This window comes from Amblyomma mixtum, chromosome 2 (genome assembly GCF_055824585.1).
Source record: "Amblyomma mixtum isolate Tamu chromosome 2, ASM5582458v1, whole genome shotgun sequence".
NCBI lineage: Eukaryota > Metazoa > Arthropoda > Arachnida > Ixodida > Ixodidae > Amblyomma > Amblyomma mixtum.
In genome coordinates, this window is record NC_143013.1 from 158,919,923 (window position 1) to 158,932,634 (window position 12,712).

Below are 12,712 nucleotides of genomic sequence, written 5' to 3' on the forward strand. Positions count from 1 at the left end.
CTTTGAGCAAGGTCTTTTCGGGTGTCTTGTTTCTTTGAAACCCGAATTGAGATGGTGAGATTATACTGTACTTTAGCATGAACATGGTCAAGCGATTATTTATAGCCTTTTCATATACCTTCGAAAAAACCGGTAAGACTGAAATTGGTCTATAATTACCAAAATCATTTCGCGTACCTCCCTTGTGTACAGGTATCACTTTAACTATTTTAAGCAGGTCGGGAAAAGTTCCAGTCAACAGAGATATGTTAATTAGATGTGATAATAGATGACTTATTTCAGGAGCTAGATACTTAACAGTTGAGGCATGGAAACCACAGGCCGCGTTTGGCTTTAATTGCTTTATCAGTTTGTCGATTTCCGACGGTGTAACGGCACTTAGCACTATACAGTTTGTTTGTGATCCTGCCTGGGTTCTGGGTTCGGCTGGGGATTGAAGGTACATTGCTGTACACTGTAAAAAATAAAACACCTGTAAAGGAGTTTCCAGGTGTCTATAACTCGCACCCTTGCACCCGGCCCAGAAAGGAGTTTTGTGACTTGAATACATCTTTAAGGTGGGGTGTTTCAGGAAAGAACCAGCCCAAAAATGATAAAATTTGACCCAAAGGTGCTGAGGTGTATCACACACTTTACCACCGAGCCACAGGCGTTTAACGCTTCTTACACCCCTACACCCTTCAGGAAAAAAGCATGCAATGGGTTCATAATTTGTCCCCACTTTTATTACTTTTCTTAAGCGTCCTTTAAATTTACCATTATAATGCCTAAGTAATGCAATATACCTGTATTACTGGAGCTCTTCATAGCAGTAAACAGGCGGTGTGCACCTAAGAAAAACGTTTATTGACAAACAAATCACAAAACTGCAGAAATGTGGAAAATTTTTATTAGAACAAAACACATCCATAAAACAAGGCACAAGAAGCTTCTCCAATGAATTCCTTACTGCCATCCAAAGAACTAAAAATTTTAAGGTACAACAGCACCATACCTGCTTTTATTGGGCTTATGGTGCTGCAAGAATAAGGTTCCATAGCACTTACTCTACCTCCCAAATTTTTCAGAGCAAACAGAATGAAAAATTCATGCTTGTGCAGCCTTATATACCAGCCTGAAGAAGGCTTGAACTGTGACGCTAACTCCCAGGAATAAGCAAAAAGCAAACTTAGGGCAACTTATGCTGAACACCCATATTCCCGACATTATGGCGCAGTTGTGGAGTGAGCCGCAGTGGTAAGCCTGCTGAGTAGCCATCCTCCCTCGTCGAACAGGTTCTCAGCCACCTCAGGATTGTCTTCGGTGAACAGCATTCATGGTGCGAGTCTGCATTTTAGACAAAAACAGTAAAATATTTCATACCAGTTTACACTGTTCAATGTTGCTGATAAATTCCAACATATTGCTCATTAACAGTGTGTTTTATTATGCATGCTAACGCTAACAGAAAGAAGAAAATCTGCCCATGCGGCGAGCAAGCACCAGCTGTTATTTTTTGAAACATTCCAAAGAGGCCACTGTGGTTTAGAAAAAATAGCTCTAAACGGCATTATACAAACAATGTTTTAGCTAAAAAGCTAGATGTTATGAAATGGAACGAAGGTGGTCAGGTCATGCAATTAATTCTGCACGAACTGCTACAAGCTAGTGCAAACCACTGGCCTGTATGGAGGGTAAACCGACTATAAAAGGCACAAAACACCATGACAACAAAGACGAAAATAGCGCACTTGAAAATGCTTTACAATAAACCGAACAACAAGTAATGTGCAAAATTCACTGTAACAACAGAAAGCACAGTATCTGATCAAAGTCAGCAACACAACCCCTTCCATGAGAGTGGTCAGCTGCAACTAATGCAAAGCATGCATTCATTATTATATCAAGCAAGTGACATCTTGAAAGGCAGGCAACAGTGCTAAGTTAACATATCTCCCATGTCTGCAGCCAGTAAACTCAAAAATCCATCAAGAAAGATTTGCACAAGGCCACTAAACTACAAGAAAAGGAGCTGGGCCAGTTGGTGCATGAATCTTTGCAAAACCACGCAGGATAACAGGACACAGACAAGACAGGTGCAGTGATAACTGAGGAATTTATTGTTTAGTTTGCAATGAATACAGAAAGCATCATCCAAATTACAAAGAAGGAAAGTCATGGAATCGTCATTTTGTCAAATCTGTCGTGATTATTTATCCAGGTAGTCAATTTCTTTTTTGGTTAGAGTTAGTGATGATGTGCTTAAACAGGTTGAACAATTCTTATGTACCATACACATCTCTTACATTTCCTCAGAATTTTACATTGTCGAAAGTGTGATACACACTCACAGTCCGATATGTGTCTTGGTAGCTTGCTACGATATCCTTTCTCAGTATTGCCGACATGTTGCATTACATAAATGTTAACATGCTGACCTTATTTCCCAACACAGGACGCTCCGCGTGGCGGATAGATCTTGTAAACTAAGCCACTGTCGCATGTCGTGAATTTGTTTCTGTGCTTCGTCTTATGCTGGGCTGTTATTGAAGCACCTTTGCTAGGAGCATTGCATACTACATTCAGCTACTTTCTGTGAAAAAGCAAATGAAGCCACTGCAAAGAACTTCCACAAGCTGCAAAAGAAGGTCAAGCCAACAACTTGACCAAAGTAGGGCTGGTTGTGAAGAAGAGTGAGGGCCTATGCCTGAATGCCTTCTTTATGGCAAAAACACGGAACGATAACTGGCCTTTCAGAGTAATTGTCTCTGAACAAGGATCGTGGCAGCAACCCTTAGGGCAGTATCTGCAAGAATTGCTCTCCTAGCTCACCATGGAAGACCTTTTCCTGGTAAAGAAGCCAGAAGTGTCCGCATTCCTCTTGAACAGCCGTCCAGAAGGAGTGTCTTCTCATTGTCATCAAGGACTAACATTACACGCTGCCACATTCCACCTTGTTTGAGACGGTAAGAGAAGGCATTGATTCAATGGGAGCAGCATGATTCCAGAACCAATGCAGAATTAATGCTGATAGATTCCTCGAGTTGCTAACCATCTGTTATTTTAGTTTAATTATCTGCACATAGAGTGGCAAGGATTATGCACCAGTTCCTGCGTTGCACTAATTCTCATTGTCCTGCTAGCCTGTCAAGATAGCGAACTATTAAAAAGCTTTGCTTATCACCAATTTGATAATGACCTCCCAATTTTTGGACGACTTCCTAGTAATCCACAAGCTTCATAAACAAGGGCAACACAACGGCATTGTTCACATATTCAAGACCTTCTCCGAAGTCCTTGCTGGAGGTACAGCTTCTCGATTTATGGCTGTACATCAGAGGCCCATATGTACTGGTGTTATGTCCCGCAGTCGAAAAAAAGACTGTTGCTACTGGCACACTAAAAAATGTCTCAAACGGATTGTGTATTGACTGTCAGTAGGAAAGCGTTGAGGCCCAACTGACATAGTTACCTGAAGCTGGTTTCCCGGATGACCTCGTCTGCAGCCTTGGCTTGAAGATAATGAAAAAAATTTGCTGATCCACCCCAACGAGGCTTCAGAAAGAACGGAAGTTAGCTGTGACGGCATATGTGCATGGTATCAGCCACGCGCAAGAGAAAGTGGTAAGGCGAGCTGGTGTGAACTTAGTAAACATGGTGCCTAAGTCACTGTCGCATGCTATGGATTTGACAGCCTTCTTTTATACCAGGCTGTCTTTGAAGCACCCTAGCTGGGCGTGTTGCATACTAAGTTCACACCAGCCTGCCTGACCACTTTCTTTAGTGCGTGGCTGATACCATGCACCTATGACCTTAATCACCGCGTTGCCCACTACCCTCCCGGCTTCCACGTACTCCCCTGGCTCCCTGCGCACCATGTGGGCCTGGGTGAGAAGCTGCTGCCTCGTTACGTGGGTCCTTACCGCGTCTTCTCTTCAGGCAACTGAGCAATGTGACCTATGAAATCACGTCCCTGCACTCCCGCACTGTTCCCCCGGCCCACTCCACAAAGCTCGTGCACGTCACCTGTCTTAAGCCCTACCATTCACACCACCTTAGGGCGCCCAGGGGCTGTGCTTCCTTCCGCGAGGCGGAGGGGGTAGTGCTACAGTGCAAGTTGCAAGGCGAAGAGGACGTTGTTTAGACACTGGGCAGTTGATGACAACAGGCACGCTGCAGCTAGCGCTCGGAGTGACTTGGTTTGGGGTGCCTTCTGAGTGCAACCCGTCGCGCCTGCTGCTGAGCTAAACCCCATAGTAATATGCTATGACAGCTACGTTCCGTTCTTTCTGAAGCCTTTTACAGGTAGACAGGCAAATTTCTTTATCCTGAAGCCAAGGCTGCAGATGAGGTCATCTGGAAAATCAGCTTCAGGTAGCCATGTCAGGTGGGCCTCAAGGAATTCTTGCTGACGGTCAATACACGAGCTATTTAGGATATTTTTCAGTGCGCCAGTAGCAACAGCCTTTTTTTCGACCTTGGGAAGTAACGCAAGCACATATGGGTCTCTACAAAGTACAGCCATAGATCGGGAAGCTGTACCTCCAGTGGCATTTCTTTGGTCAGCTCAAAGTTAGCAAGAACTTTGGAGAAGGTCTTGAAGATGTCAACAATGACTTTGTGTTACCCTTGGTAATGAAGCTTGTGGGTTACTAAGAAGTCGTCCACAAATCGGAAGGTCATTATCAAACTGGCGCCATGCACAGCTTTTTAATAGTTGGCTATCTTAACAGGCTAGCTGCACAATGAGAATTAGTGCAACGCTGGAACTGGTTCAGACTCCCTGCCACTGTATGCACACATCATTAAACTTTACATAGGTAGAACGGAAGTAGATGGCTAGCAACTCGAGGAATCTATCCGCATTAATTCTGCACAGGTTCTGGAATTGTACTGCTCCCACTGAATTAATGCCTTCTCTTATCGTCTCAAACAAGGCAGCATTTAGCAGCGTGCAGTCTAAGTCCTTGATCAGAATGAGATGACAACTCTTCTGTACAGCTGTTCGAGAGGAATGCGGACACTTCTGGCTTCTTCACCAGGAAGAGGTCTCCCACGGTGAACAAGGAGAGCAATTCTTGCAGATACTGCCCTAAGGGTTGCTGCCTTGATCCTTGTTCAGCGACAATTACTCTGAAAGGCCAGTTATTGTTCCGTGTTTTTGCAATAGCGAAGGCATTCAGGCATAGGCCATCACTTTTCGTCATAGCCAGCACTAATTTGGACAGGTTGTTGGCTTGACACAAGTTTTTAGGTTTCGTTCTTCACTGTTTGGCGCTTAACCTTCTTTTGCAGCTTGCGGAAGTTCTTTGTGATGGATTCATTTACTTTTTTTGCAGAAAGTAGCTGAACGTAGTATGCAACGCGCCAACACAAGATGAAGCACCGAAACAAATTCACAACATGCGACTGTGGCTTCGCTTACGAGATCCCTCTCTCATGCGGAGCGTCGTATGTTGGGAAATAAGGTCAGCGTGTCAACATTTGTCTAATAGAACAAGTCGGCAATACTGAGACAGGATACAGTAGCAAACTAGCAAGACATGTGTCGAACTGTGAGTGCACCCCCCACTTTCGATGATGTAAAATTCTTAGGAAATATAATTAACAGCTCATGCCGAGATATAAGAGACGTGCATGACACATAAGAATTGTTCAACCTATGGAAGCACATCATCACTAACGCCAACGAAAAAAGAAATTGACTATCTGGATAAATAAGCCCAACAGATTTGACCAAATGATGATTCCATGACTTTCCTTCTTTTGTATTTTGGATCATATTTCCTGTATATATAGTGAGCAAAGCGATAAATTCCTCAATTGTTAGTCAGCGCAGTACCTGTGTGTTCCTGTCAGTGCCCTGTTACCCTGCACGCTGCTTTGTCTAGACTAATATACTATCACACATTAAGAGATGAAGTCTACATCTGGAAAAAGACCACAATGGGTTCCAAGCTGTTTCCTTTCTGGTTCGCGTTTCCTTTCTTAGAGGCATACATGCACCATGTAGTGAACAAAAGTACAAAGTAGATAAATAGAATTGATCATCTTGCAAATATCACTACTGTAAAATGGTGTTAACAAATGGCCACATTCATCCTTAGGACAGATCGGCATTTCATCTGTCATTACATATGAAACATGAAACTACGAAGCAGCCAGGTGAATGAATACATTTTTCCCAGAAATTTACCAAAGGTACACACAGTGATACCATTCCAGTGGATCAGTTGAGTATGCTGCTCAGGAGCAGCAGTATTCATATGGGGTGAATGCTAGCAGCAAAAAATATTGGCAATGCAATACAAGTTTGCATACAAGATGCGAAATAAACGGCATGATATGGAACCATTCCAATTATGCAAGCAGAAAAAATTGCATTCAACCTACACTGCAATATTAATTGAGCTACAAAAATATTATAAAGGCTTCTTCAAATCAGCGCACAGTTGGCATTTATATGCCATTGGGTCATTCCATGCCAACTGTTCCAGGCTTAGCACTGAATCTTCTATTTCTTTAAAAAAATTCATGGCTTATTGCATTACCTAGGCAAACATTATCCCAGCTTGTTTTAGGCGGAGTAATTTTTTCCCGTCGTGGCCGCCATTTCATGTTTGAAAGTGATAGCCAAACCTAACCTTGCAAAAAAATTTGTAAAAAGAAACGTTCTTACGCAGGACTATGAAGTTTCTGTTATATAAATTAAAGGTATTCCATATCCAATGCAGTAAATTGAACTTATTTTGTTTTAAATAAAACATGTAATAAGTACAAAATATAAAAATTTGAAATCTTTTATCAAATTTCATGTTCTCACAGTAGTTATTCTATTTTCTAAGCTGTCGAGAAGGCAAAGGTGATAAAAATGTTTCAGAGAGCAAAACATGTAAGGCAAGACAGCGAAAGGATTCTAAAGTCGAGAGAATTTGCTTTTTGTGACATATTCAGTAGTCTACTACATAATGAGGTGATCTTAATTAAATTATGAAAGATAGAAATTTAAACAGTACCATTTAATGGCATTTATTCTTAGTTTATTTGGGGCTCTTTTTTTGTTTTAAGCGAGAAAACAATCTTACAAGTTGAGTCCCTGCATTCAACATCGACACTGCTCAGTGCTTCCTTTTCACTCCAGCACACTTTGCCACCAGCTGTAAATTACACAAAACCAGCACTCCGCTGCACGAATACAGTGGTGTGCTGGTCTTCGATGCCAGCAGCTTCGGCAATAATGAAATCTGCTGAAGGATAGATTTACAAAAAGTAAAAATGAAGGGGCCACATGGCAGAACGGCTCTCGTTCCTCGACACAGGGAAGCACTGTTTGTGGTATGACCAATCAGAGTCAAAACCTCTACTACCAGGAAAATTAAACTTTTCAGTGGAATGGACTTTTTCACCTGATCACATGGGAAGAGCGCTTGTGACGGCATTGGTGGAAGTGTGAGGCCCCCTGCAGCAACAGAAAGCATTCAGAGGCCATAGAAAGGTTAAATACTGATCCTCTATAAGCTGTTTAGATGGGCGGAGAAAACCATTAAGAGTGTCGTAGCTATCTGGGTGCTCCAACAAATGATTCAAGAAAACAAAGGTGAACTCACTAGGCGGTTTACAAGAGTGCTACCATTAAAATAAGCATTTTTCACCACATCAAGCCTTTTTTATCTCTCTCAATGGTGCACGCTGGACATAAGTCATGCTCGAGTTCAAACTGACAAAATGTGAGCGAACATGGCAGCAGACACGTCAAAACCAAAATTTGAGGAGCATCCACATGGAGTACCGTGCAGCAAAGCTTTGTGTCTCCTTGACGCCGGCTCTAGCGTGCACCGCAGTGTCGAGCAAGCAGCCAGCAATGCTGGGGTTGAAGGTAGAGACTCAAATTGCGAAATTATTTTCACGCCTAAAACGAAAATTGCTCCAATTAAAATTTTAGAAATGTCACAGCCATTAGAAAATAAATGAGGCCAACCTCACTGGCGGCTGAATATGCCTCAAAAATATTTTTTTTCAGCTGACTGACATGCCTTGCATTTTTTTCATCTCTGAAACACTTTTATCACATTCTTTGCCTTTTGGATAACCCAGCAAAATAGTTGAAGTGACTGTTATGAGAACATAAATTGAATAAAAAATATCAATTTCCAATATTTTTGTACCTTCTTTCATGTTTTATGCATGAGTCCAATTTATTGGATATAGAAGCACGTCCTTTATTTATATGAAAAAGTTTCAGTCATGCATAAAGTGTTTATTTTTAACAAGTTTTTTGTAAGACTTAGCTTTGCTATTGCTTGTAAACATAAGACTGTGGCCACAACACGAAACTTCTTTTTTTCTGCCAAGAACATGCTTTAAAAATCTTTGTCATGGTAATAAAATAAGCTATGATTTTTTTGTTTCTGTAGGAAATCAAGTGCAGTCGAGTACAAAAGTCTGGATAACGTGGCGTGGAATCACCTTATTCTGTATTGCACAGCAACACAATACACAGCCTACTTATCACCAGGCATATAGCAGCTTCCATATAGGTCAATAAATTGGCTGGGCTGTAAGAGGCTTCTGTAACACTAGAAAAATTACAATTACAAGTTACAAAGAGGACACCAATCTGAATCTTTACATTGTGCAGATGTATAACCGTGACACTGAGAACTCCCACTCCCCTACGCACTTGGATGGTGGTATTGTTCCTGCCAGTCTACCAAATATAGTCCCCGCAATATAATGAGTCTAGCATTTTGCCCTCTGTAGACGTGAGCAGGAAAGAAGACTTAATGCAGGTAATAACAAACATAAGCATCCTAAGAGTTTGGTAAGCTTGCAAAATTTAAGCTTGTTCGGTTCCAAAAATATGCAATAGCAACCTGAATGGTCATTCATTCAAACCATGCTTATGCAATGGGTAAAATGGCTCCACAATGTAAAAGGTTACTTTCTTGAGCTAGTCGGTACATGTTTGTCAGCATGAAGGGCACAGCATGACTATAATGGTATGAAAGAACAAGACAGACTAGGCGCTGACTCAAGACTGACGATCGTAATTGCTGCCACACAATAAACAGGTGAAAAAAGAGCATAAACAACATTTTTTTTCGCGACAGTTTGCCAGCTTGCAAAACATGTGGCACTGCATTAAAGATTGACTGCGAAAGGCAAAAATGCTGGCGAATAAAAACAAAAAAAAATGTTTAAAAATGTAGAAGAAACTGTTACCCTGCCGTCTAAGCTGCTGAGGTAGCCTATACTCCGTCTCACAAGATGTTTGCAGCACTACGAAAGGTAGAGCTCTCTCGTCCAATCAGGATGGCGCGCACTAAATTAGTGTGTTCCTACGCGCCTGTGGCTCAATCCACCTGATGTCCAGGTGGCTTCTTTCTACCTCTAGCAGGTGGCACTTGATGTCTTTTTATTCTATTTTGGTTTGTTTTTGGACAGGTGGACGCCCGTTCCAAAGGGACTAGCCCCACTTTTTTTTTTGTCGCAACCTGTTCTGATCAGTTCCTCTGTTGTCGCGAAGCCACCTGCTTCGCCTGCTTGGGGAAATAGCGCACTGTCGATGTAGAGCACACAGGAGACACAACAGACTCGACCGACGCCATGTTGGAAAGTGGCAACGCATCACTACCTCGCAGCAGGCCCCCGCAGAGCTGTGTCCGTACGGGCTTTGTCTGGTAATATCACCAGTGATTGAAACACTCCCTACCATTTAAATATACCTGTCCAAACCATGTTTTTAGTTGCAATGCTTATTGTTTTGATTAATAGTCATACACTCCTCAAATATTCGAGGGACTATTTTCTGCGTTTCTGCAGCCCTGATTGGACGAGAGAGCTCTACCTTCCGTAGTGCTGCAAACATCTTGTGAGACGAAGTATAGTTTTTTGCATCTGAGCACAACAGAATGTTTGCAGATGCATTTGTCTTGCTCCTGACGGATAAAACGCATCAACAACAATCTCCCGCGTGTGCTGGTCCTTATGCGTGTACAGTATGGTTGTACGGCTGAAAGCAGAGGTGCAGTTTTCACACGACAGCCAATATTTGACCATATTGCTTTCAGGAGGTGGTTTTAAGGGGCTCTTGTGTTCGCTCAGACAGTCGTTTAGACATGTCCTGTTTGACTGATAGAGCACGTACCGCGGGATAGCTCACTTCTGTGCGCCACATTTTTGGGGCACTTGTACATAAGAGAATTCTCGGTTCTTTTCGCATTCTGCAGGTGGCAACCCTTCACGGTTGACACTCTTGCGGAGACGTTGCAATTTGCTTGGAGCAGAGAATACTACTCGCACACCAGGCCTAGCTCCTATTCTTTTCAAATTGTGAGACACTCGTGGAAAGGACGCGTTCACAAGCAGAAGTACACAGGACTGTGTACTTCTCCTGCTTGTGAACACATACTTTTTGAGAGGAGGAGATTAAGACATTACGTGGTAGCGCACTTTTTATCACCAAATGCTAGTACCAAGTTCGCAGGGATATGGTAGCCGCAGCTGGCAAAGGACTGCCTTTGCCCTGCAGTGGGTGTAATCAGGATGATGATGATGACGAGAAAACTACGTTTAACGACACTCAAACGGGTTTGCAATAACCCCATGCTGACAACGAACTAGCAAGGATGTACAAATAAATGAGGGCATGGTTAGGCTATGGTGGTGAAATAAAACGTACACTCGCCAAAAGATGGTTTATAAAAAAAAACTTAGTTTGACGTTTCGGGACCCGTACGGGTCCCTTGTTCACAATGAATGATGGACGGAATGGGCCGCTTCTTATATGCGCACTTGACAACGCAGTGAGTGGGCGTAGTTATCCGGGAGATTACCCTTCGTCCTGTTAATGACATGATCCGTGGTCTGTATATAAAAAGATTCTAAAAGCAGTCGTGACGATGTGGGTTTCATGGTATCTAATATTGTGGCGTTCTCCCAGTCAATGGTGTGGTTCTTTTCTTGAGCATGCTCTGCCAGCGGGTTCGATGAGGTGCGACATTTGTTGACGTCGTTTTTATGTTCTCTTAATCTTCTTCTGAAATCGCCTGATTCGCCAATGTATGATGCATCGCAGTTTTTGCAGGGGATTTTGTACACCACTCCGGGGAAACGTACGGGTCCCGAAACGTCAAACTAAGTTTTTTTATAAACCATCTTTTGGCGAGTGTACGTTTTATTTCACCACTATGCCGCTCCCTCGCCAGACAGGATTCTGTCGAACCCTAGGCTATGTACCCTGTTTCATGAAGCGGCCTGATGAAGGAAAGAAGGGAAAATGGCCCAAAAAAGAACCTAGCATACAACATAAAAAGAAGCTTGCAGCAAGAACTAAAACACACCTTTGCTTCCATACTGCTCGTGAATACTTCCCAGCGGCAACAAGGTGCAAGCTGTGGCTGTGGACTCCCATGTGGATGTAGATGTTTCCCCTGCAGACATCCATTTAATACCATCACGATTAGAGGCCGCCAAAATTCAGAAATTAGGTCACTACGGCCAAACAATGAAGCTTTTAAAAACTTGAAAAAGCAAGCTAAATATACCTAGCTGGAACAGCACTGGATTCTTTAATCTGGATGCCGTTCTAAAAACAATTAAAAACCAAAATAGATAGCAGCGTCAACAAATTTATGCAAAAACATGGCCTGATGCACAAACGATCAGTGGTCAGCGCCTGCAGCACACAAAATTGAAAGCTTATATCAGACGTCACGCTGACGCAACGCATTTTACGCACAGATACGGAATAGACCTTACGCACGGGCGGAAAAATTACCACGTGCAGATAAACCGTAGGACAGGGAATTTCACGAAATAGCGTTAAACGGCTTTAAATTTGACAGAACACACATACTAGAGCTCTTAAGTAGCATGAGGCAGTACTCTGCAACATTCGTTTCGTCAAAACAAAAACAGCTCTGAGTAGAATCATTCTCGGCGAACTCTGTTCAGTGCTGCTTCTCTTCCTGGATACACGGAAAGAGCTGTCTGTCTGCAGATCTTGGCACTTTGGTACTAGAAGCGGCAAGTCTTGAGGCCGCTCTTCCATAAAATATGCTTTGAATAATGCAAACCAGCATGCATGAAGACATAGTATTGCTTACCATTCGAGGCAGGTGTGTAGTCGTGCCGAGCTGATGAAGTACATACGTCTCCAAGTCACGGCAACGCTAGTTTTTCACTAACGCCGACTTCAGGACGTTTCTACATTACAAAATGCATTCTGGTGCATAAACAGCGCACATTATAACTTCACCCGTGATTTCTGATATCAAACCTTTAAACCGTGAGCGAGCGCCGGCCTTTCTGCCAATCTACAACAAAGAAACGCATTCGGCAGAGCCTCCAAAGGCTGCTTCTGTTCCGATACGTGAGATACGAGTACTTGAACAGCAGTGAACGAACCTACGCACTACTCCAGTTATATATGCACAAAAAACACTTCAGTTCAACGCGGTACCTCGAAAAACGCGGTCGAAAACACAGTTCACGTCAACTGCTGAAATCCGCACACCACGACCGACGCCACACCGTACACAACAGGCAGGAAAAAATCAACAAAGGCCTGACGGTACCGATGGCCGCCTAGCGGCGGAAATGTAGTTTCACTTTCAGTTTTACTTTCAGTTTTGAATTCAGTTTATTGGGTTTTTTACAGTGCGTACGGAAGCTAGAATGTATTTGCAGCATCGGAACAGCATACGCAACGATTGCCAACCGTTACCAGTTA

At 42.9% G+C, this 12,712-nt stretch overlaps 1 long non-coding RNA gene across 1 annotated transcript; it reads right to left on the minus strand.

Moving 5' to 3' along the window:
• Positions 1-867: 867 nt before the first annotated feature.
• LOC149361399 (uncharacterized) lies at positions 868-12,229 on the minus strand. The gene is made up of 3 exons (XR_016288397.1): positions 12,087-12,229; positions 11,322-11,411; positions 868-1,326 (listed from the first exon to the last, which is right to left on the minus strand). It is a non-coding gene; the product is annotated as an uncharacterized LOC149361399 (long non-coding RNA).
• Positions 12,230-12,712: the final 483 nt, after the last annotated feature.